This window comes from Caretta caretta, chromosome 3, assembly GCF_965140235.1.
Source record: "Caretta caretta isolate rCarCar2 chromosome 3, rCarCar1.hap1, whole genome shotgun sequence".
NCBI lineage: Eukaryota > Metazoa > Chordata > Testudines > Cheloniidae > Caretta > Caretta caretta.
The window spans coordinates 30,223,886-30,247,919 of record NC_134208.1 but is presented as its reverse complement, the minus strand read 5'-3'; the positions used below and the strand labels follow the sequence as shown (position 1 = coordinate 30,247,919).

At 42.7% G+C, this 24,034-nt stretch overlaps 1 long non-coding RNA gene across 3 annotated transcripts in view; it reads right to left on the bottom strand.

Annotated features, from left to right (window-relative positions):
* The window catches only part of LOC125634578 (uncharacterized), a 275,616-nt gene that overhangs the window by 124,761 nt on the left and 126,821 nt on the right, over positions 1 to 24,034 (bottom strand). For all 3 annotated transcript variants that reach the window (XR_012667554.1, XR_012667555.1, XR_007355964.2), the window contains 2 exons: positions 15,686 to 15,780; positions 14,315 to 14,503 (listed from right to left, as the gene is read on the bottom strand). This is a non-coding gene — a long non-coding RNA (uncharacterized LOC125634578). The remainder of the gene's footprint in view (positions 1 to 14,314; positions 14,504 to 15,685; positions 15,781 to 24,034) is intronic.

Genomic DNA, 24,034 nt, shown 5'->3' with positions numbered 1-24,034 from the left:
TGTCCTGAATGAGGGGTCCGAGAGAGGGGAAACAGGCCAGGGCTGCTCTCAGGTGTCCCCACCCCGGGCCCGTGTCCCTCACCCCCCACCCCAGGGCCTCAGGGGGAAGAGGAGGGACAGGGAGACAGGCCTGTGGCAAAAAGTGGGAGGGCCATGGCCGCTGGGCCCCCCCATGTTCTGGCACCCCTGCTTAGGTCTCCCACTTTCCTAAAGCGTCAGGCCTCTAAATCTCTTTGTGGATCTAGCCCAAACTATTAATAACTTAGTTCTTAGCGCTTTGTGAGAAAGAATTGAAATGAAGCATATATGTTTCTTGGTCTCCTGCACAGAAAGAGAAGTATCTTGAAGAAACAAAAAAAATAAAACAGTTTTTAATTTATAGCATTGCCATTTTTCATTTCTGTTAATTTGTTCAACTCATCAATATTCCAGTTTATGACCTACCACGTATATTAGCCATAGTCCACTGCAAATACATTGTCTTGTTATGCACATATATTTCCAGATAACAGGGATCCTATTGTTATAATCTTAATGGTTCTGTTTTAGCCACAGTAATGCTTTTTAATGGCTGCATTACCTCTTCACTGATAAAATCATTCTGTTCGTGCAACTGTAACCCACACAGCAGCTATCAAGGGAAACACAAAGGAGAAGAGGATGATGGAAAAGAGTAAATGGAAAATGAATGTAAAACTTCTGAGAAGGACAGGATTGCACAAGGAGTCCCAGAGCCTCTGCGGAAGTGAGGGTATAATACCTATCTGGGTCACAGAAGCCTCCAGACAGGTTGGCTGGGCTTCTCTGGATAGGGCTAGAGCCCATAACCCAGGTTTCATGACACACCAGAGCGGGGATCCAGACTGGCTTGGAGTAAATGACTGGAGAACAGAGGAGACTGGGGCACATTAAACTTACAGGTCCTAGATGCCATGCATAAAATGGAGGGAGTTGAAGGAGTGGCTGGAGGTGGAGGAAATCTTAGTCTCAATCCAGGGACAGTACCAAGAGATTTCTTCCATTTGCTCTAGTTGACCTTTCTTGGGAAGCCTTCACTGAAATGCAGCTCCTGACCTCCTCAGCACTGAGTTCATGGTAAGCATCCTGGGCTTCCCTGGTGATACAGGCTGCCAGATAGATGGGCCAGGCTACTCTTTCCCAACTAGCCAACCTTGCCACTCACTCAGATGTAGTAAGAGATACCACAAGGTTATTTTATGGCTTATACTTGGAGAGGGCAGGATGGTAACATCCAGTGGCATCTCTGGATGACATCAGATCTGCTGGCAGTTTGGGGCAGGTAAATTGCTGAAAGATCACACCCCAAAACTTCTGCTGCTGCACCACTACAAAGCACTACTACCAAATGTGCCTCCTGCTAACAGCATTAGATGTCCTTGCTCTAGCTGTCAATTTCAGGGCTTCCAAAGTAAGAAGCTGTGAGGGAGATTTTTTTCCAGCCCTGACTGTTTATAATCGTTCCTCTCAGTCAAATCATAGATTTAGACTATTTAAGATGATGGCCTTGCTGAAAGGAGCACAAGAGAGGGATGTCTGAAGGACCATAGTGGACCACAGTTTTTCAAAGGGAACCCTCTATGTATCAGTCCTTCTGATGTTTTCTTAAGGAGTTTTGCTCTGCGGGGTTGGCTGTGTCTTTAGTGAGAGATACCATGGCTGCGTCAAACTTTGGGAGTTACTTTGTTTGTCATTCAGAAGAGGGTATTACTTTGACGTATGCTTGGTGAAGCATTCGCCCTTGGCTAGCTCATCCCACTCAAACTGGATAATCTTCTCAAAGAATGAGTGGAAGGGAGAGAGGTACCGTTTCTTACTCTAAACTTTCATTGTTTTGTTTTGTTTCATGACTGGCAGCCTCTCTATCTTACATTCCTTGCCATAGTGGGACCCTGAGGAGGAGTCAGCACACCTCTTCCTAAACTTAATTACATGAGGCAACTGTAGATTATCAGTTTTTGTATTGTACATACTCTAAAGAGGAAAAAATTGGGGCTAAATCTAAGATAAAAACATAACAAGGATGGGGAGCTGCAAAGGTAGCTTGAGCTGCCATGTCATCAGGGTGGGAGGAAAATCCCTGCTTCCTTCCCCATGACTATAAACACTGAATGGATGACATTAGGGACAGTGGGAAAATACCAGGAATTAGAGGGAGAACAGATATGGCGTTCTGAGATACAGCTCAACAGAGAGAGCTACTTTTTTTCTTCTCAAGCTGTTTCTTTCTAAGACGGTTGGGAGATGGGCAGAGGGACTTCAAGGCCTACCTGTGAGCTCCATGTTTCAGGCACCAGACGTTGTTCCAGCCATATGAAGCATAGTTCTACAGGGGGGGAACAAGTCTCCAGACAGGGAAGAAGCTGCTGGTTCTCTGAAGAAATCTCCAGTGCAAGCCTTCCAGCGCAGTTTACAAGCTGGGGGGAGGGGGAGCCGCGGTTCACACAAAGAAGAGCTACAGTTAAATTATGCTCTCAGAATGAACGAAGGAATCAGGGCTTGCAGCAGAGTCAGTCTCCAGGCAACCTAATGAGCACAGCTGGCCTGTAACAGGCTGTCTGATTGGCTACACTGCCTGATGGGTGGGAAGAATGAACAGACCAGCACTTAAGCCCAGCAGCAGCTCACTAGTTGCTCAAAGCATTTGTCCATGGCTGTGATAGCCCCTGTGCCTAGCCTTGTAATTACTCCAGGTAATCCAGTCCTGACCCTCGGCTCTGAGTCCTGACTTCTCACTTCAGCTCTGACCCTGGGCTCTGTTTCCTGACTATGACTCCCTGCTAACCACTAGGCCTGACTACCCACATCCCAGTCATTGATGAAGGGAAAAGAAACTTAGAAGGCAAAGATAACTGACAGTGCTGCTGCATGGTGCCACAGCAGTCAGATATTCCACCAGGGGAGAGGCCTGAGGATCTCACAGACCTGACTCACAGCTCTAAGCTGCCTCTGGGTACATAGGAGTAGAGATACCCTATAGTTTTGAAGAAAGGATAGCTTTTCCCCTCAGAGGGGGGATGGACTTGTGGTTAAAGGCCCTGGACTGGAAATCAAGAGATCTGTGCTCTATTCCTTATTCTAATGCAGACTTACTGTGTGATTTTGGGTTGACATTTAACTTGATTATCTTACAATGGGGACCTGAATCTATATTTAAATTCTTGAGTAAGTGGCCTGATTTTCAAAGGTGCTGAGCACTCATGAGCTTCAATAGAGTCAATGGGAACTGCAGGGGCTTAGAACCTCTGAAAATCAGACCATTTATTTAGGTACCTAAATTCAGACTTTGGTGTCTATTTTAAGCACTGGAGTTTGGCCTTCATCTTTTTGCCACAGTTTCCTTGTCTTTAAAATGGAGTAATAATATTTCCTTATCTCACATGGGAAAATTCTTTAATGTTTGTGAAGCAATAAGACATTACAGGTACAGTAATGAGTGCCATACAAGTGCCTAGAAATCAATAAAAATAAATAAGGCTTATCAGGATCAAAGTGAAAGCTGAACCTTTGTGCAGTGTAAAAGCAGAATTCTGTTAAAAACAATGTAAAAGAATTTGCACATCAAAAACTTTAATCCACAGTCTGTGCCCTGAGAGTGTAACCCTATGTGTTTCACTAGACTTATTTTCAATTGCTGCAAGAGACCTTCTGTATTCAATTTCTTTCAGATAAGAACAATATAGTACATGTCAAGATCAATTGTGCTGTGAGTTTATTTGGGAAGACACTGTGCTCCAATCTAGGTATCTCTGCAGTCTCTCTCCAACCAGATTTCTAAAGCTGTCTTACTTCAGAGAGTATCTATATTATATTTTAGGATTACAGGCCAGAGGGCAGCATTCCATCAATACAAAATGCCATCAAATCACTCTGGGTAAAAGCTTTTGCTGGCTTTTCTGACATCTAATTTTTTCTTACCAAATGAATAGCAATCGCATACCAAGTTTTAACTGAATAGGTTTTCAGGAGGTACTACTCTTCACTCATGACCACAGTATTTCTTTTGTTTTTAAAGGCCAGTCTTTATACCGTGAAGTCCAATTTTCTCACAATAAAACTTGTGAGCTAGTTACATGTACCAGATCCTCAATGGTGGACTGGTGTGAAGCTAGTTACATGAGCCAGATCCTCAGTGGTGGACTCCACTTCAGTCAATGGAGAAGCACTGCTTCACACAGCCTGAGGAGCTGTCCTAAATACTTGAGAGTGCTTCAAACTGTGTATACTTAACAACCGCTACATACACTAGCAATTGAAGCTTCAATATGTGAAACAGCAAATGACTATGAAGACTTTACAGTGAATTACTGGTTTTAGAGTAGCAGCCGTGTTAGTCTGTATCCACAAAAAGAAAAGGAGGACTTGTGGCACTTTAGAGACTAACGAATTTATTTGAGCATAAGCTTTCATGAGCTACAATTTCTGAGACGGGAAAGGCTCTCTGGGACACAGAAGGGAAAGGCTGCATTAGCCTATCTGTAAATGGTCTGAATTACTGTAACTGTCACCTGCACCCCCATGGTCACCTTGCATCTTTGTAGTTCTTCTCCCCTTGTATGTGACCCATGTCCCTTTGGTGACACACATCAGTAGGAGAGCACATCTTTGACTATGCCTGTTGATGACAAGTGAAATCCAGGCCCACTAAAGTAAGTGGGAGATTTCACCCTGAGACCTCTGGCTGGGACTGAGGCTCCAGAAACTCTTTACTGTTCAGCACCACTCCCTAGAGGTTGAGGAATTCTCATCTTTTTGGGGCCAGGTGTGTGAAGTTACCCATTCAATGGTAATTTTTATTTTAAAAAAGATTAAAAGAAGAGAGAAGATTATAGTAACAAAAAAAACCCCGCATCTGAACCCTTTGCAAAGCTCTGAGCAGTATGCTTCCCTTAGATTAGTTATATAGGGAACAGAAAAATCTTACTTCTCTTCAAATCAGTCCCGTCAGACCATTTACAGATCAGCTAATGCAGCCTTTCCCTTCTGTGTCCCAGAGATCCTTTCCCGTCTCCACCAGACCTCTTATCAAGTTCCTTGATCCAAGTCAGCGCTCAAGTGAGGGGGAGGTGAAGATACATCAGCATGGCCACAACACAGTGTTTGGTCAGTTGCAGGAGGAAATGCAAAAATTGCATGGGGATGGGGATGATTGTCCTCCTTATTCTGATAACAGCCACACTACCCATCTTCCTGGCTCCAACTACAGTATTTCACATATGTAATTAAATGGCTTAGCGATGCTCACCAGTCAAGAGATGCTCACCATCAATGAATTCTGATTTGCATTTTCATGTTCTTGGCTACAGGTATTAGATCATGCCTTCACTCTGGCTGGATTCAGTTTGTATAGTGCCCTCTCAAATAGGCAGAATGGATTTTCCTCATTATATATCCCTCTTGCCCACCTTTCCTTGATTTGAACTATAAATTGCTGACAGACCCCAGATCCTCTGTCACAATAACCATGATGTTTTCTGCACTCCGTGTCATAAATGTAATACATACTTTTAGTTCTCCACTCAGGTCCTAAGGCATTTTCCAGGTGTTCTGTCTGACTGCAATCCTGCCAGTGATACGTTTATGGGAGAAAACTCCCATAAATGTCTGTGCCCGTTTGGCTGAGAACCCAAGGGAGTTAGATTCCAGACATCCCCCCTTCCCTACCTCTTCTTAGAAGAGGAAGGGATTTTCCCTTCAGCATGGTCTGTGTGAAATTCCCCAACCAACAGCCTAATTAAAAGGAGATTATGAAGAACAGAGAGAAGAAAAGGTCAGATTAAACAAAAGAAATGGTCTGCATAATAACATATCTAGTTAGACAATTTGGCTGTTGAGTTAGCCAGGTTCACTTTAGGTTTAGTTGCAGTTCAGTAACAGACATATCTTGTGTTTCACACAACTAATGAGTTTTGCTGTATATAATAATTATCCAATTAATTAGGTTTGTTTGTTTACTTCTATAGAATCATCCATCTCAGAATCTCATAGCACTTTATAACCACTAATGATGTTATATTATTAGGAATCATTTACTTCAGTATATCAATTTAAATCTAGTAATTCAAATAATTGAGTTAAGCCATTTCAGGTATTTACACCTGCCTTCAAGTCCCCTACCAATTTTTGTGGGTTTACAACCATATTTTCCTATCTTTGCCTGTTGCTGTGTAAAAAAAAAACCTACATGTACAATGGGGGAAATGATTCTGATACTTAAATTGTGAGTTTCTTTGCCAGGACCCATATTTTTACAGTCTCTGTGTGTATGTACAGTACTTAACACAATGGGAGCCCAATCCCCAATTGGGATTTATAGATTCCAAGGCGAGAAAGGACCATGGTGAAAATCTCTAGACCCTACTGCAGTACAAATAATGAATAGCACCACTTGTGACCATTTAGACTCTGTTTCACTGTTTCTTATGTATAAAATACATGATGTAAATACATGATGATCACTGACAGCAGCATGCAGGGTATGTGTAATTGCACACAGCAGTGCAGAGCAGGCTTTATCCACAGTGTGGTCATGTGTAGCTACATACCACAGTGAAAGGCTCTAGCAGCAGGAGAGGCAGCAGGAAAAGGCTGTGGCAACTTTTCACTGCCGGAACCCTCCCCTGATGCCTCCCCCCGCCAGAGCCTTTCACCACAGCTGGAGTCTTTCACTTTGGAAGGAAAAGGTTCTGGCACTGCCAGACTCCAGCAGTGATTTGCAAACAGGAAAAAAAAAAGGGCTAAATTTGTTCTATAAAATCTGCTATAAATACGTTGCCCAGCTCTATTTGGTGCTAAGCTGGTGTTTCTGGTGGCTGTATGTAATGCTGGATCTGGCTTAGCGACTCTAAACAAACACAGGTTTCAGAGTAACAGCCGTGTTAGTCTGTATTTACAAAAAGAAAAGGAGTACTTGTGGCACCTTAGAAACTAACCAATTTATTTGAGCATAAGCTTTCGTGAGCTACAGCTCACTTCATCGGATGCATACTGTGGAAAGTATGGAAGACGTTTTTATACACACAAACCATGAAAAAATGGGTGATTACCCCACCCCACTCTCCTGCTGGTAATAGCTTATGTAAAGTGATCACTCTCCTTACAATGTCCTTACAATCACTCTCCTTACTGGATCACTTTAGATAAGCTATTACCAGCAGGACAGTGGGGTGGGAGGAGGTATTGTTTCATGATTTCTGTGTGTATATAAAGTCTGCTGCAGTTTCCACGGTAAACATCTGATGAAGTGAGCTGTAGCTCACGAAAGCTCATGCTCAAATAAATTGGTTAGTCTCTAAGGTGCCACAAGTACTCCTTTTCTTTTTGTCTGAGAGTGGGATCCTGTTTCCCATATGCATTACAATTAGGACCTGTTATAAAGTTTAGTTAGTAAAAGACAGGATTTTGTATTGTGTCTATGTTAATTAGATTAAAGGAATGTTGAGGGCCTGAAGCCCCAGTGTGAATTGTTTTAGTTATAAGATTTAGCAAGGCTTAATTTACAATGTATTCTGTGTACCTTTGAAGGTTTCTGTGAGAGATTGTTTGTGTGAATGAGGAATGCATGCATCAGGAAAAGATAAGGTGTAAAAGCCATCACCAATGTCCAGGTGGGCAAGAAAAAGTGAGAGACTTGGAAACAGCAGGAGACAATCAGAAAATATCCTTTGTATCTGAGACTAAACATGTTAGCAGCATTGATGACCTCAGAGGTGAGGCAGGCACCCCCGAAGGTGAATGATAACAGCAGAAAACCCCAAGATTAACACCACTTAAGGACTAATGATTACAGGATGACATTGCAAAATGCATGGACTCAAATGGGAATTTACAACTATAAAGATGGGGTGTTTTGCCATGGAACTCTGGGTTCAGTCCTGCAAAGCCTGGAGCATCAGATTGCAACTGACAGAGCCCTGCTCCTCACTCGTGCTCAGTCTAACTGGCCATTAGATTGACTTGAGCTACAACAGACTGGTAACTATAAAGACCATCTGCAGGACTTGTATATGTGTGTGTGTGTGTGTGTGTGTGTGTATTGTGTGACTGAAAAGCATATGCTAACTGTTGTATTTACAATAAACGTGGCATTTTGCCTTATCCCTCTTATAAGATCCTATTGGTATTATTTTATTAATGTAACAAACCTACAGTATTATTTGCAGTGCTAGTTGGCTGTGTCCAAGTCTACAAGCACTGAAGTGATTATGTCACTTGTGAATGAAGTTAAAGGGAGTGGTCATATGTATGTACACTATAGTCTGCTGCTCTGCAAACTGCTTAAACATCCTCATCAATGACTTTTTTGCATGAGATCTAATATTTTGGAAGCTATGGATATATCCAACCCTTACCTATCTTTCTTTCTCTCTAGGTCCTCTTTCCCTTTAATCCCTCATCTGTCCTGTTTATTCCCTTGCTTATTTCTTTTAGTCACCTGTCTCATTTTCATATCTTTTCTAGATCTATTTAAATATCATTATACTTGTTTAAGACATTTGTTCATACAACATACTGTATTATATTTCCCCCCTGTATTATTGATTGCAGTCAGCTTGGTCACTGTTGCTTGCTGCCCCCAAGGTTGGACTCCTAGGGACAAGCAGCAGGCTGTTCTGAGCAGATGGAAGCCCCTCACTTTTTGGAACGCACACTCTTCTTGCAGCCCACAAAAGCCAGAGGTTAGGATGCAATGCAAGACACACCTGTTTAATCTGGATTTTAAGTGGCACAGTATTTACTGTTGCTGGGAAAGGAGGAGCAGGTTGTTTTTTTCTGGATATACTGACTCCATTAGTGTTTGCTATTATTTTAATTTTTGCAGAATATGCTCAGGTATATTACATGGGGATACATAATTAACGCATAAATTTTATAAAAATTATATCTGAAACTATATTAAGTTATATTTGAAAGAATCCAACCATTCATTATTTACAGCTAGCAATGTAGGAGCACTCCATGCTTTGCTGTCCTATGTACCCTTTGTCGTAGACTCATAGACTTTTAGGCCAGAAGGGACCATCATGATCATCTAGTCTGACATTGCAGGCCACAGAACCTCACCCACCCACTCCTGTAATAGACCCATAACCTCTAGCTGAGTTACTGAAATCCTCAAATCATGTTTTAAAGACTTCAAGTTACAGAGAATTCACCATTTATACTAGTTCAAACCTGCTTTCCTAAATACATATTGTGATGGGTTAGATCACAGAAACCCCTTTTGGGACTGCCACCTGATGTTCTGAAACAAATTCTGAGCCCGTTTTCCCTGTCAGCTTGGGACTCCAGTGCCCTGCCTGGTATGAGCCAGGCACGCTAGCCTGCTACAAACACACATCCAGGTTTGAACCACAGCCCCCAAAAGCTGCAGGTTTAACTGAAAACAGCTTAAGAAATGTTCCTGTCTCCAGCATTCAAATATCCAACTCCCAATGGGGTCTAAACCCCAAATAAATCCGTTTTACCCTGTATAAAGGGTATACAGACTAAACCCATAAATTGTTCACCCTCTATAACACTGATAGAGAGATATGCACAGCTGTCAGCCCCCGCAGGTATTAATAAGTAAAAAGTGATTTTATTAAATACAAAAAGTAGGATTTAAGTGGTTCCAAGTAATATAGACAGAACAAAGTGAATTACCAAACAAAATAAAATAAAACATGCAAGTCTAAGCCTAATACAGTAAGAAAGTGATTACAGATGAAATCTCACCCTCAGAGAGGTTCCAGTAAGCTTCTTTTACAGACTAGGCTCCTTCTAGTCTGGGTCCAGCAATCACTCATACCCCTGTAGTTACTGTTCTTTGTTCCAGTTTCTTTCAGGCATCTTCTTGGGGTGGAGAGGCTATCTTTTGTGCCAGCTGAAGACAAAATGGAGGGGTTTTCCCATGGGCTTATATAGTTTCTCTCTTGTAGGTGGAAACCCCTCTCTCCCCGTGTAGAAACCAGCTACAAAATGGAGTTTTGGAATCACATGGGCAACTCACATGTCCAAGCATTACTCAGTTTTCTCCAGGACTTCCCAGGAAAGCTCAGATGTGGACTGATGCCTATCAAGGTCCATTGTTAACCAAATACTCCCAATTACTTGCATAACCCCTTCACACTATGTTGACCACATCTGCCTTAGGTGCTTTCTACAGCAAACACTTTAAATACAAGCATTGGAGAGAGTCCAGCGAAGGGCAACAAAAATTATTAGGGGCCTGGAACACATGAGTTATGAGGAGAGGCTGAGGGAGCTGGGATTGTTTAGCCTGCAGAAGAGAAGAATGAGGGGGGATTTGATAGCTGCTTTCAACTACCTGAAAGGGGGTTCCAAAGAGGATGGCTCTAGACTGTTCTCAATGGTATCAGATGACAGAACGAGGAGTAATGGTCTCAAGCTGCAGTGGGGGAGGTTTAGATTGGATATTAGGAAAAACTTTTTCACTAAGAGGGTGGTGAAACACTGGAATGCGTTACCTAGGGAGGTGGTAGAATCTCCTTCCTTAGAGGTTTTTAAGGTCAGGCTTGACAAAGCCCTGGCTGGGATGATTTAACTGGGAATTGGTCCTGCTTCGAGCAGGGGGTTGGACTAGATGACCTTCTGGGGTCCCTTCCAACCCTTATATTCTATGATTCTATGATTCATAAAGCCAACACTCATAACTTCAGATATAAAAATGATACATGCATACAAATAGGATGAATACATGCAGAAGAACATAACCTTTGCAAATATATGTTACATGGCATATCTAGAATAAAACGTATTCCAGTTATGCCATATTTACACTCATAAATATGACATCACACATATGTCTTCTCTTCCACAGAGCCAGCATCATGATGCTTGCTAAGACAAATATATCGTCCTTTCCAAGCAACACTAGTGACTGTAAGGACATCAGTAATGCTTACCAGGCCTGAGAATTTATTGAGCTTTTAGAGGACAGAATTTATTTCAGTTTTTATCTGCAGGGAGCAAAACTGCTTTTTTCATGCAGCTGATCAGTGGACACAAAAATGAGCACATAAATTACAGCATGTTGATGCAGGATGGACCCTTGTGACTCTAACCGTGCTCTAGCAAACAATGGACTGCAATCAGTCTCTGACAAATTGCCCCTCACTCTGCCAGCCCTGATCAGAATTAAAGGCAAGGATTATGCAAGGGAGCAGTTTAATACTATGTTCATCCATTATTTTGAAGTCTTATAAAGCAAAAGCCGGAGCCTCTAATCAGTATGATCCCTGCGTCCATACGTTAACCTATTAAATGAAGATAGGTAATATACCACTCGACAAGTGAAATTTTCAGCAAGGACTTTTGTTTTCCTTTTTAGATTGCTGAAATATTAGCTATGGTTGGATATAGGGTAAGATGTCCATGGATAGCTGTCTCCTGAGACTGGAGTTCCAATCCGTTGACAGGAAATGTTAATTTAAATCATTCCAGCCAAACAGATTTCAAGACAGGATATATAAATGAATTCATACTTAAAATCCAAAGACATCCTGTCTGTTGGACCAACACATCTTGATTTTTGGCAAAGCGAGTGGCATATTTATATAATGACCTCAAAAAGCCAAAATACCAATCAATTTTGGAATACCATTTGAAAAAAAAGTGACTCCTAACTGCCACTTTAGATGCCTATGTCCAAAACTTACAACCTCAGTCTCAGCTCAGCTGCCATCTACCACTGTAGACACCTAAAGCCCCTAGTACTTAAGACTCCACTGGTAAAGTCCCCTTGGCACCTACATTTCTGTTGGTGGGCATATACACGTCTGCCTCAGTCCTGAAATACATAGTAGTCATTAGGCCAGAGAAAACGTGCGTGACTGTATTGCCCAGTTATTAGGGCAGTTAGCTGGGATGTTAAAGACCCAAATTCAACACCTGGGTCCACTGATTACATGGTGACTTATACAAAGCAGAAGACTTTCAGGTTTTAGAGTGGTAGCCATGTTAGTCTGTATCAGCAAAAATAACGAGGAGTCCTTTCAGACTTTCAGTAAGAGAGTTTGAGACACAGCCCAGAGGTTAGGGTACTTATCTGAGAAGTAGCAGACCTACTTCAAATCCCTGCTCCACATTAGACAGAGGGGCAATTTGAACCCAGGTCTCCCTACATTCTGGGTGAGTGCCCTAACCATGGGGAAACATGTGGCAGCAGCTCCTCCTCTTTGTTCATTTGTTTTTGCAAGGTGAGGCTTAAGTGCCTAACACCAGGAGAGGTTTATAGCTTCAATTCCTGAAGGCAGGCCTCCTTCAGGCCCAGATTTAGGCACTTAACTTTCTTTGAGGGGTGGGGCTCAGGACACACCCATTTCCTATTGGCTATTTTAGATAGCTCCCTGCTCAGCTTACAGGCTTTTGTGGATCTCATAGGTGCTAAATTCTCCCTATTCATTGTACAGGCTGCCTAACTTGGGGCTGTGAATTCCACTAGGCAGTAGGGTGACCTAAACATTGAGCTTTGCAATGCTGATTTTAAGTCCCCTTTCAGATCTAGCCTTTAGGAACCTAAGTCCTCTTGACTTTCAATGGTCTTTTCAGGATTGGGACCTTAGATTGTAAGCTTTTTGGACCAGGAGCAATGTGCTATTAATTTGTGCTGGCAAGCATCTAGCACACTTTTTGGTGCTGAGAAATTATATTCAAAATAATAATTAGCAATGATTCATGTTTCAGTACTAAATGATTACATTTGCTATGGAAATGCTATCCAGTTAAAAGAATTGGCTTCTGTTCATTCAAAGTCTGAATTGCTCTGTCTTTTTTGGAACCACATCCAAGAAGCACTACCCATTGTAAAGGTTACTCAGCAGGGTAGACTGCATTTTTATTCCAAATGAATATAATGAGAGAGAGCAAGAGAAATGGCCAAGTCAGACACAGTGTGCCGTTTGTCACTGCCTACACAGGATTAAGCAAGCAATCTTCTGATGAAAGAGTGATATTACCAGGTTATTTATGAGGGATATTTGATATCTGGAGTAATATTCTTGATAAAAATGTAGACCATTGTTGTTATATAAGGATGTCTAGTGAGTGAGCCAAGGAATTATTTGTTTTTCAGTTTTGCTATTTATAAAATCTCTACTCTAATTAAGATCAATTAGCTTCAAGGGAGTTTTTACTAAGTAAGGGCTGTAGAATTTGGTTCTTGGTTCCTAACAAAGTGAGTTTAAAGCACAAGACAGAACTAAACCACTCCAGGGGAAGGATTCGGAATCACTCCTGGAGTCCACCAGTGTATGCTGTGCTTGGGGAGCAAATATATGGGAAGTTCACATAGCACTAGACACCTCTATGGGGTACACCATATTCTCCCTCCCTCCCCACCATGCACTGCTCCTGCTCCACAGGCCAGTGTTTAGAAGGCAAAGACAAGGCCTTTCTCACTCCCCAACCCCATTTGGACGCTCTGCATCCTAGTGAATAGTCAGAGGGCAGTCCCTGTGCAATTGCACCTCTGCCTGGCCCACAGACACTGGGTTATTTTTGGTTATAATCAGTGCACTCCCAAATGTCAATCCAAACTATAAAGTCATATTTGTTTGAGTGATTTTCTTTTTGACTGAATTTCATGCTAATGGAAAATGTTGGCTCAACAGCCCTGGAGACTGATGTCCTCTGATTCCCTGAGAACAGACACATACGCAGTAAATGTATTGCCCTACTAATGTTCCTCAGCCCTGACCTCAGGGCCTGCTTTAGGCATAAGTGGTGCACTAGCAGAGCCTTCAGGTTTGTTCAATATATACAATCTCAGGAACTATTTTCATCTCCCCTTTGGGAGAATACTTATTAATATAACCCTCCAAGTCTGTTCATAGATTTTAAGGCTAAAGGGACCATTAACCATTTCACCAGTAATTCCTCCATCTAGTTCAATAAATTGTGATTGAACTAGAACATGTGTTTTAGAAAGACATTCAATTGTGGTTTAAAAACTCCAGTGATGGAGAATGTACCATATCTTTTTCTAATCTCTTTCAATGGTAAATTACCGTCACTATTAAACATTTGTGTTCTATTTCCTGTATGAATTTTGCTAACTTCAACTTCCAGCCATTAGATCTTATCTGTGTATTCTAAATAAAATTATATCAAAAAAGAGGGCCACTAGAATTTTATATTAGTTCTTACAGATTTGTGGCTATAAGGTTCTTACTTTTTTATGTCTGATGAGTTGATCACATACAATTTGATGTTAGTTCATGGTTGTTTTCCTCATTAACAGAGTCTTTGTTTATTAAACTCTATTGACTAGGAATGGAAAGCTGATATACATCACCTTCGTTCCAGTTCTCCTCAGTACTCAGCATCTTGCAAGGTCAAGCTCCAATTGCCAGCTATATTGAGCATGCAGCAAGAGTAATGTTTGCTCCTGGTCAATGACTTCACAGGTCTCGGAGTATCAGGATGACATATCTCCACTGCAGACAACCACTATCCACATGTTGACTATGACATTGGTCCATTACTAGATGGAAATGGTAGGATTATTAATAAGGCAGAAAATGCCAAAATGTTCAATAAATATTTCTATTCTGTATATGGGGGGGGAAAAACAGAGGATACAGTCTCATCATATGGTGTTGAGAACACTTTTTCCATTCCACTATTATCTCTGAAGGATGTTAAACGGCAGCTACTAAAGTTAGGCATTTTTAAATCAGCAGGTCCAGATAACTTGCATCCTAGAGTTTTAAAAGGAATGGCTGAAGAGCTCACAAAACTGGTAACATTGATTTTCAATAAGTCTTGGAGTCCTGGAGAAGTTCCAGAAGACTGGAAGAAAGCTAGTGTTATGCCAATTTTTAATAAGGATAAATGAGATGACCCAGGTAATTATAGGCCTCTTAGATTGACATTGATCCTGGTCAAGATAATGGAGCTGGTAATATGGGACTCAATTAATAAAGAATTAAAGGAGAGTAATGTAATTAATGCAAATCAATATGGGTTTATGTAAAATAGATCCCGTCAAACTAACGATATTTTTAATGAGATTACAAGTTTGACTGCTAAATGTAGTAGTGTTGATGTAATATACTTAGACTTCATTCAGGCATTTGACTTGGTACCACATGACATTTTGATAAAAAAGCTAGAACGATATGAAATTAATGGCACACATTAAATTGATTAAAAACTTGCTAGGTGATAGGTCTCAAAACATAATTGTAAATGGGGAATCATCACTGACTGGATGGTATTTCCAGTAGAGTCCCACAGGAACTGGTTCTTGGCCCTACGCTATTTACCATTTTTATCAACAACCTGGAAGAAAACATAAAATCATCTCTGATCAAGTTTGCAGGTGGCATAAAAATGGGGGAAGTGGTAAATAAGGAAGAAGACAGATCACTGATGCAAAGCAATCTGGATTGTTTGGTAAACTAGGAGCTAGCAAACAATATGCATTTTAATACTGTTAAATGTAAATGTATACATCTAGGAACAAAAAATATAGGCCATACAGTTAATTACAGGATGGGGGACTCTATTTTGGAAAGCAGTCACTCTGAAAAAGAATAGGGACCCATGGTGGATAATCATCTTAACATGAGCCCCCAGTGTGATGATGTGGCCGAAAGAGCTAATGCAATCCTTAGATGGATAAACAGGGGAATTTAGAGTAGGAGTAGAAAGGTTATTTTACCTCTATATTTGGCACTGGTGCAACCGCTGTTGAAATCCTGTGTCCATTTCTGGTGCCCACAATTCAAGAAGAATGTTGCCAAATTGGAGAGGGCACTGAAAAAGAACCAAGAGAATGATAAAGGATTAGAAAACATGCTTTACAGTGGTAGACTCAGAGAGCTCAATATATTTAGCTTAACCAAGAGAAAGTTAAGGGGTGGCTTGATTTCAGTCTATAAGTACTCACATGGGGAACAAATATGGGCTTTTCAATCTAGCAGAGAAAGGTAGAACATGATCTAGTGGCTGGAAGTTGATGCTAGACAAATTCAGAGTGGAAATAAGACATACATTTTTAACAGTGAGAGTAATTAATCATTGGAACAATGTACCAAGGGTAGTAACGGAGACTCCCTTGCTGACAATTTTTAAATCACGGTTGTCTATTTTTCTAAAAGATATGCTCTCAGAATTATTTTGAGGAAGTTCTATAGCCTGTGTTATATAGAAAGTCAGACTAGATCAGTGGTTCCCAAACTTGGTTCGCGGCTTGTTCAGGGTAAGCCCCTGGCAGGCCATGAGACAATTTGTTTACCTGAGCATCCACAGGTACAGCCGATCACAGCTCCCAGTGGCCGTGGTTCACCGTTCCCGGCCAATGGGAGCTGCAGGAAGTGGCGCGGGCTGGGCTACTGCTTTCTGCAGCTCCCATTGGCCAGGAACAGTGAACCGCAGCCACTGGGAGCTGCGAGTGGCCATACCTGTGGACACTCTACGTAAACAAAGTGTCTCGCAGCCTGCCAGGGGCTTACCCTGAACAAGCCATGAACCAAGTTTGGGAACCACTGTACTAGATGATCACAATGGTTCCTTCCGGCCTTGGAATCTATGACTCTACGAACCTATCCTCTGTGATTAAAATTCAGAATGTGCCATGATCATATTGTAAATTCAAGATCCTGAATGAGGGACCGAGACAGATTGTACCTGTCAATTATTTATATTTCATATAGAGTAAAAATAGTAGTAAGAGGGAATTATAAAGAGAAATGTAACACTTGTCTCTTTAAGAGGCAGAAAGTGAATTTATTTCAAGGCTAATACCTAAAGGATATGACAGTTAACATGCCAAAGCATAGTCAGGTGGGTGCAAAGGTACTCTCAGAATTCTGAAACTTCTAAGAAATATATGGGGGGGGGGTGATAAAAAGCACAAATTGAACAACAGAAATTGAATATAATCCTAAATAAATTCAGGGAACATCACCTTGGCATTGGGGTTGAGGGATGGATTGTGTGATATGGTAATAAGTCAGGACATCTGTATAAGATGCCTTGGGGAGAAATGTACAATATTATAATGGTCAAGCTAATACATTTAGGATCAAAATGATCACATCATATAAAGGAGTAAGGGACCTGAGTCACAGAGAGACAAGGAATATGTGAATTGTCAGAGGCTAAGAATCTAATAGAAAATCAGAAGTTTGTTCACAGAACTTCAATTTCCATCAACCAAAAATGATTCCTTGCAGCAGATGTTATCTGCTTCCCTTGGTGATATGATGTGTTTAGGCGGCAAGAGAGTGGGTTTATTATTTGTATAGTGTAACCCATGTGCCTAATAGGGACATATCTCTTTAAAAGACCCATTGGGGGGAGGTAGGAGTGAGTTATGTCTGAGTCATTGTTGCTAGGCAGATTAAGCACTCCACATCCAGAAGCATCTGGAATTGGGTGTGGTAGTTTGGGGTATGCTACAGTAGGTTCCCTGTTGCTGGGGTCAGACTCCATGTGTGAGCTGGGAGAAGCTGAGCACAGGAGCAGGAAGCAGGCTTTTGTCCCTAAGTGTGAAGCATTTTGCAGCAGGTTAGTGCTATTGTTAAGCCTCTACCAGGGAAGCATGGACAATGCTAATTATAGCCAGGGGAAATTGGGAGGGAAAATAACATCTATTTTAATTAAAAAGAAACGGAGTACTTGTGGCACCTTAGAGACTAACAAATTTATTTGAGCATGAGCTTTCGTGAGCTACAGCTCACTTCATCGGATGCTTTGAATGTTGTTTTGATTTTAGCCAAACTGTTCTGGTTAAATTGTCTCAACTAGTCTGAATCACCAACTTTTCTTTAAAAAGAAAAGGAGTACTTGTGGCACCTTAGAGACTAACCAATTTATTTGAGCGTGAGCTTTCGTGAGCTACAGCTCACTTCATTGGATGCATACTGTGGAAACTGCAGAAGACATTATATACACACAGAGACCATGAAACAATACCTCCTCCCACCCCACTGTCCTGCTGGTAATAGCTTATCTAAAGTGATCATCAAGTTGGGCCATTTCCAGCACAAATCCAGGTTCTCTCACCCTCCGCCCCCTCCCCCCCCCCCAACTCACTCTCCTGCTGGTAATAGCCCATCCAAAGTGACCACTCTCTTTAAAATGTGTCATTTTAAAGAGAGTGGTCACTTTGGATGGGCTATTACCAGCAGGAGAGTGAAGAGAGTGGTCACTTTGGATGGGCTATTACCAGCAGGACAGTGAGTTTGTGGGGGGGGGGGGGGGGCGGAGGGTGAGAAAACCTGGATTTGTGCTGGAAATGGCCCAACTTGATGATCACTTTAGATAAGCTATTACCAGCAGGAGAGTGGGGTGGGAGGAGGTATTGTTTCATGGTCTCTGTGTATATAATGTCTTCTGCAGTTTCCACAGTATGCATCTGATGAAGTGAGCTGTAGCTCACGAAAGCTCATGCTCAAATAAATTGGTTAGTCTCTAAGGTGCCACAAGTACTCCTTTTCTTTTTGCGAATACAGACTAACACGGCTGTTACTCTGAAACCTGTCAACTTTTCTTTAAATGTAGTAATGGGGAAAGAGTCATTAATATTTTGCTATTCTCAGTTTTGTATTTTCTTGTAACAGGGTTTTCTTTAAATCTATACACTTAACTGAGTGACTGGTTAATGAGTTAGCTGACTGGCTAACAGTGATTTCAGCAGAGGAAGAGTCTGCCTGGATTCCAACCGAAGATTCCTTCAAGCAAGTGGAGGGAAGATGCTGTTTTAGCCTCAGCAGACTGTGTAGATTTGGTAATCAAAGACTCTGACTGAGACTTAGGTGAACAAGACCTAAGCTTTTGGGAACTTTCAGTTTCTTCTCTATTTCTGTGGGGACTGAACTGTTCAGATTTTAATTTGTTTTCTTTATTTATGTATAACGGTGAAGGTAATGTCTGTGGATTATAGAATAGCCATGTCATGCTTTATAAAATCTTATAAGAAACAAATAATCTATTTTTTAAAGTTATTTAATTAAATGTATTTCTTTAGTTCCTTTTGGGACTTGAATGTGGGTAGCTTGACCCTGTGCAATACTTGCTGAAAATCCTTAGAGACTGAACTCTGGGTCTCCAGCTACTTTCTATGGAAGTTGGGGGGGAGGGGGTTTAAGGCACTGGAGCGGGGAAATGAAGTGAACTCGAGCCCACCCAAAGGTTACAACAGCACCAGAGTGTGCTTGCTGGATAAATATGAAGACAAGGTCACAGCCTTAAAGAACTTGCAGTCTGATTTCTGCCGCTGGCAGCATCTTCATGGAGCACCTTTGACTTAAGTGGGGCTGCACAGAGTTGCAGTGGTCCTAAGTTCTAAAGGATGATTCAAAAAACCTAGAGAAATGTTATCATTCTCCATTTAATCCTATAGATCTTTACCAGAAAGGTTTTTATAGCACTTTTCCATTAGGGAGGGAAATGATGTTTCCCCCACTCCCTCAGTTGCCACTCTCACTTCATTTCAGCCCATAAGTAAAACACATCTCACCTTTTATGTCAAAGTAGAAAACATGTTTAACATCCTAGTTGTCACAACCAAAGATCAATAGTGACCATGCCATTTTAAGAGTCACCTTCTACACTGTGAGAATTCTATGGGACAGGAGGACGCCACATGCCCGTTTCCCTCCATCTACCATTAGGACTGCACAGGAAGGATTATTCCCCACTCTCACCTGGCCAGACTCCAATACCCTGATCAGAGTTTCAGGGTAACTGCACTTGTATTTTCTCAGGCTTTCAGCCACCATCTGTCTCTGGGCAGGGACCCATGTCCCACTCCATTTTGACTGTGGGTTTTAAGTCTGCACACACCCCTGCCGTACACTGCAAAATCCCCAGCAAGCCAATATGCCTGATAGCCAGCACCTATGTATGCTTTGATTGCTCTACCAGGACAATGACAGTGTGTTTAACCAGTGACGAAAGAGCTCTTTCCAAGCAAGCACATCTATTTATAGGGTAAAATCATTACACAGAAAACACAAACAATGAACAAATTTAACTCACACTAAACATGACAAGAATCACCTATCGGCATAGGCGGTGTGTGAACCAGTGGCTGGGGGAGGCTAGTCCCCAGCCTGCCCCTTCCACGTGCCCCAGAAATTAGAGACCTGCACCGCGGCCGCCAGCCTCTGTCCCCTGTCCCAGACTGGCTAGTGCCCGCAGTGCCCCCAGTCCCGGAAGGGAGAGGGCGCGGCGACACCACTGCGGCCTCCCCCCATAGCCCCGGACTGGCAGGAGGGGAAAGCAGGCAACGCTGCAGCCTCCCCCACCTGGCCCCAAGAAGGCAGGCGGCGTGACTCCAGCCCCTGGAGCCCAGCGGCACTGCTGAAGCAGGACCCTGGGGGCAGAGTGTGGGCAAAGCCACACCTGGCTGTTTGGGAAAGCACAGCCTCCCCCATTCTCCCCTCCACGCCACCCATGCCCATCAGTCTTATTGGGTCCTAGCAGGCCAAAGTTCTTCCAATCCTTCAGAATTGAGTCTCCCTTGGACAAAAGTCTTGTCCATTTGCTGGTCCAGAAAGAAGGCCCTGGGTCAGTTCAAGCTCATTCTTTTATACCAAAAGCCCCCACATGTTTTTTGTTTTGTTTTCTAGTCTCTGGAAAACTCAACTTGCACTTGCAATTTTCAAGGATACTTCACATAACAAAGACTTATCCTTAGATTCCCATTCAACTGGCTGGGAGGTAGGTATGTGAGCATAGAGGAAAGCAGGCTGGGCTTCTAATCTGCCATCTTGAAAGTTGGCATCTCTCAGTTTTCCCACCATCAAGTGGACATAGGCCTGCACATGCTCCTTTTGAAGTCAATGGTCAAACTCCCAGTGGCTTCAAAGGGTGCAGGATTGGGGCCTTAGTTTGCAAAAATTTTTATTGAGTTCTATATATGTGATGTCCTAGGTGCTGGCAAGGAAATTCCTTTTACCCACCGGCCAAATACTGAAAACCGCTGAAGTGAAAACAATATTTCCATTAAGTCATCATTATCAAACAAGACAAACATGACTACATTTTATCACAGTTATACCAAGGGACAAAAATGACACACACACATTCTCTCTCTAAATAAAGATATATTTAGTTTAACAGGGTTTTTTCTATCCTATTCAAACTGTTCGCCGTTCCCTGCCAATGGGAGCTGTGGGAATGGCAAACTGTGGCCACTGGGAGCTGCAGGGGGCTGTGCCTGTGGACAGTCAACATAAACAAAATGTCTCATGGCCCGCCAGCGGATTACCCTGATGAGCCGCATGCCGAAGGTTGCCGACCCCCGCTGTACAGAAACTCATCCAAAATGGCTGAATTTCACCTTGTTTACTGTTGAAATGGTGCTGGAGAGCTCTGCCTGGTTTCTATCCAAAAACGTAGTATGATGAGTGGAACTGGAGAAACAGGGTCAAGTTTTAGGAAGGACGTAGTTTGGTGAGATACCAAGGGACTCGGTATTTAGAAATGTAAGCAGAGGTAAAGCTGCTGTCTCTCAGACTGAAGAGTCTCAGCATGTAACACTGTCCACGCTGCATTTTTAATAAAGATATTTTTTCTACAATTTGCCTCCCTGTCACATCTTTCATTGCTAAGAACTCCCTTCCCTTTCCATGGGGCCCTGCTATCCCCTCAATAGGGTCAAGACCCGCACCCCACCAGTCACATGTTGATGATTTTGTCATGGGGTGGAGCAGTGTGCCTGCAATCACCCTTTCCCTTAATTTATCCTAGGGAACCACACATGAATTAAACCCTACTACCAGAGTGATATAAACAGACACTGCTGTAGCAGTGGGACCTGTGAAACATTTTGGATCCTGCTGCTACTAAACATAGGGTTGCCAACTTTCTAATCACACAAATCCGAACACCTAGCCCCACCCCTTCCCCGAGGTCCCGCTCACTACATTCCCCCTTGGTGGCTCGCTCTCCCTCATCTTCACTCACTTTCACTGCTCTGGGGCAGGGGATTGGAGTGCAGGAGCAGGGTGAAGGCTACGCCTGGGGGTGCAGGCTCTGGGGAGGGGTCAGGAATGAGGGGTTTGGGTGCTGGAGGGAGATCCGGATTTGGGGGGGCTCAGAACTGGGTCAGGGGTTTGGGGTTGGGGTGCGGGTTTACCTCAGGTGGCTCCTGGGTCAGCTGGGCTAAGGCAGGCTCCCTGCCTGTCCTGGCACCGTGCTGCACCCCGGAAGCAGCCGGCAGCTCCTGGGCAGGGGGGCCAGGAGGCTTGGCGCGCTGCTCTCTCTCACAGGCACTGCTCCCCAGCTCCTATTGGCTGCAGATCCCGGCCAATCGGAGTGTGGAGCCGGTGCTCGGGGTGGAGGCAGTGTGCGGAGCCCCGTGGGCCCCCCACCTAGAAGCCGGACCTGCTGGCCACTTCCGGGACACAGCGTGGTGCCAGGACAGCTAGGGACTAGCCTGCCTTAGACCCACAGCACTGCCAACTGACTTTTAATGCTGACCGGAGCTGCCAGGGTCCCTTTTTGACCAGGCGTTCCGGTCGAAAACCAAACACCTGGCAACCCTAACTGAACAGTTGAAGGGAGAAAGCAGTCTGCTCCCTGAAGATCCTGTGGACTGACTGTTCCTGCTCTGTGACAACTGGAGACAGGAGAAGTGGTTCTCAAGAGGTTATGAGTGGGAGGTGAGTCAGTTGGTTGCCCAAGTGCTGCAGGACACTGGACAACAAAGAAGTCACAAAAAGGTTAAGGGGCCATTTGCTCGGTGGAGGGACTGGCATGTGGAAGGAGTGGGTAGACCAGAACTGGAATATACATCCCAATTTTCCAGCCTCACTGAGTCTGATGGATTGTAATGGTTTGTAATGTGTTGGTTTGGGTTTTTAACATGAATTGTTTGCCCAGCTCCGCTTGCCAAAGAGAATCTAATTGTTCTAATAAATAAGGTGACAGCAAAACCAGAGTTAAGCATGGGATTTTCAGATCAGACTCTAACTGATTTAAGAAAAGAGAACTGAAGGGAAGCTGAAACAGGTTGCTAAGCAATAGTATAGGTGGGGAGAAAAGAGAAAAAAATTAAGCTGAAAGTCACATAATTTACTTGCTACTCTTTACAAGCAGGGGTGATGCACACTTTCTTTTTAGGCATGGGACTGGCAGTCTGGCAACATGGAGTCTGCCACAGACTCTGTGTGATCTTGGATTTAGACCAAATTTTTAAAAAGTGGCCATTAATTCAGTGTGCTTTAATATTTCAATACTTGCTTGAGGCACCTTGGGTCTAAGTTACAGAAAACTGAAAATCAAACTCATTGAGGTTTTTGTGCATCCCATAGTTAGAACAGTTTTATATGAATACAGTCCCATGGGTAATTTGATTTAACCTCAGTATTCTTCAGTGACTCATAACACTGCTTTGCACAGCTACTTGTTATTCCAAGGTATTTAAGGAGTTGCTGTGGTATCAGTACACAGCATTTTGTTCGACAAGATCCAAGCCTTAATAAAAAATAATAAAAAAAAAAAATTCGGCAGTCCCTGAGAATTCTAATTAAGGTTATTTGGTAAGACTACTTCTGATTGAAAATTGGAATGGTGCAAATAAACCTTCTGCAACTATAACTTTGGGGCCCCATCTGTCCTGTTGGATAAGCAGCAACATTGCAACTAAAGATAAGCCAAACTGGGAGTGGTTTTAATTTTGTAAAACCTCATCTGATGGTGATTGGTTTTGTACTACTCCTGCCGGGGTGGTTTGGAATTGGGTCACATTTTATCCCAACTTCCAAAGACTGGAGGTCATTTTCAGAAAATTCATTCCTTATTTTGGCTCATCTTTAAAGCTCAGATGTTTGATAAATATAGTATGAAAACCTCAATAGACAGTGCATGGGAGACAAAGATAAAGCGTTCTTGTACAAGGAGATTTGGGTGTGGAATAAACTTCCAGAGGAGATAGACTAAACCAGAATCTTACCACCTCTAGGGCTCCTTTCTTGGCTCTCCTCTTCAATAAATAATTTCTGTCATAACTGGAGAATTTAAGGTGTTCAGATACTAGGGTGATATCCCATATAAG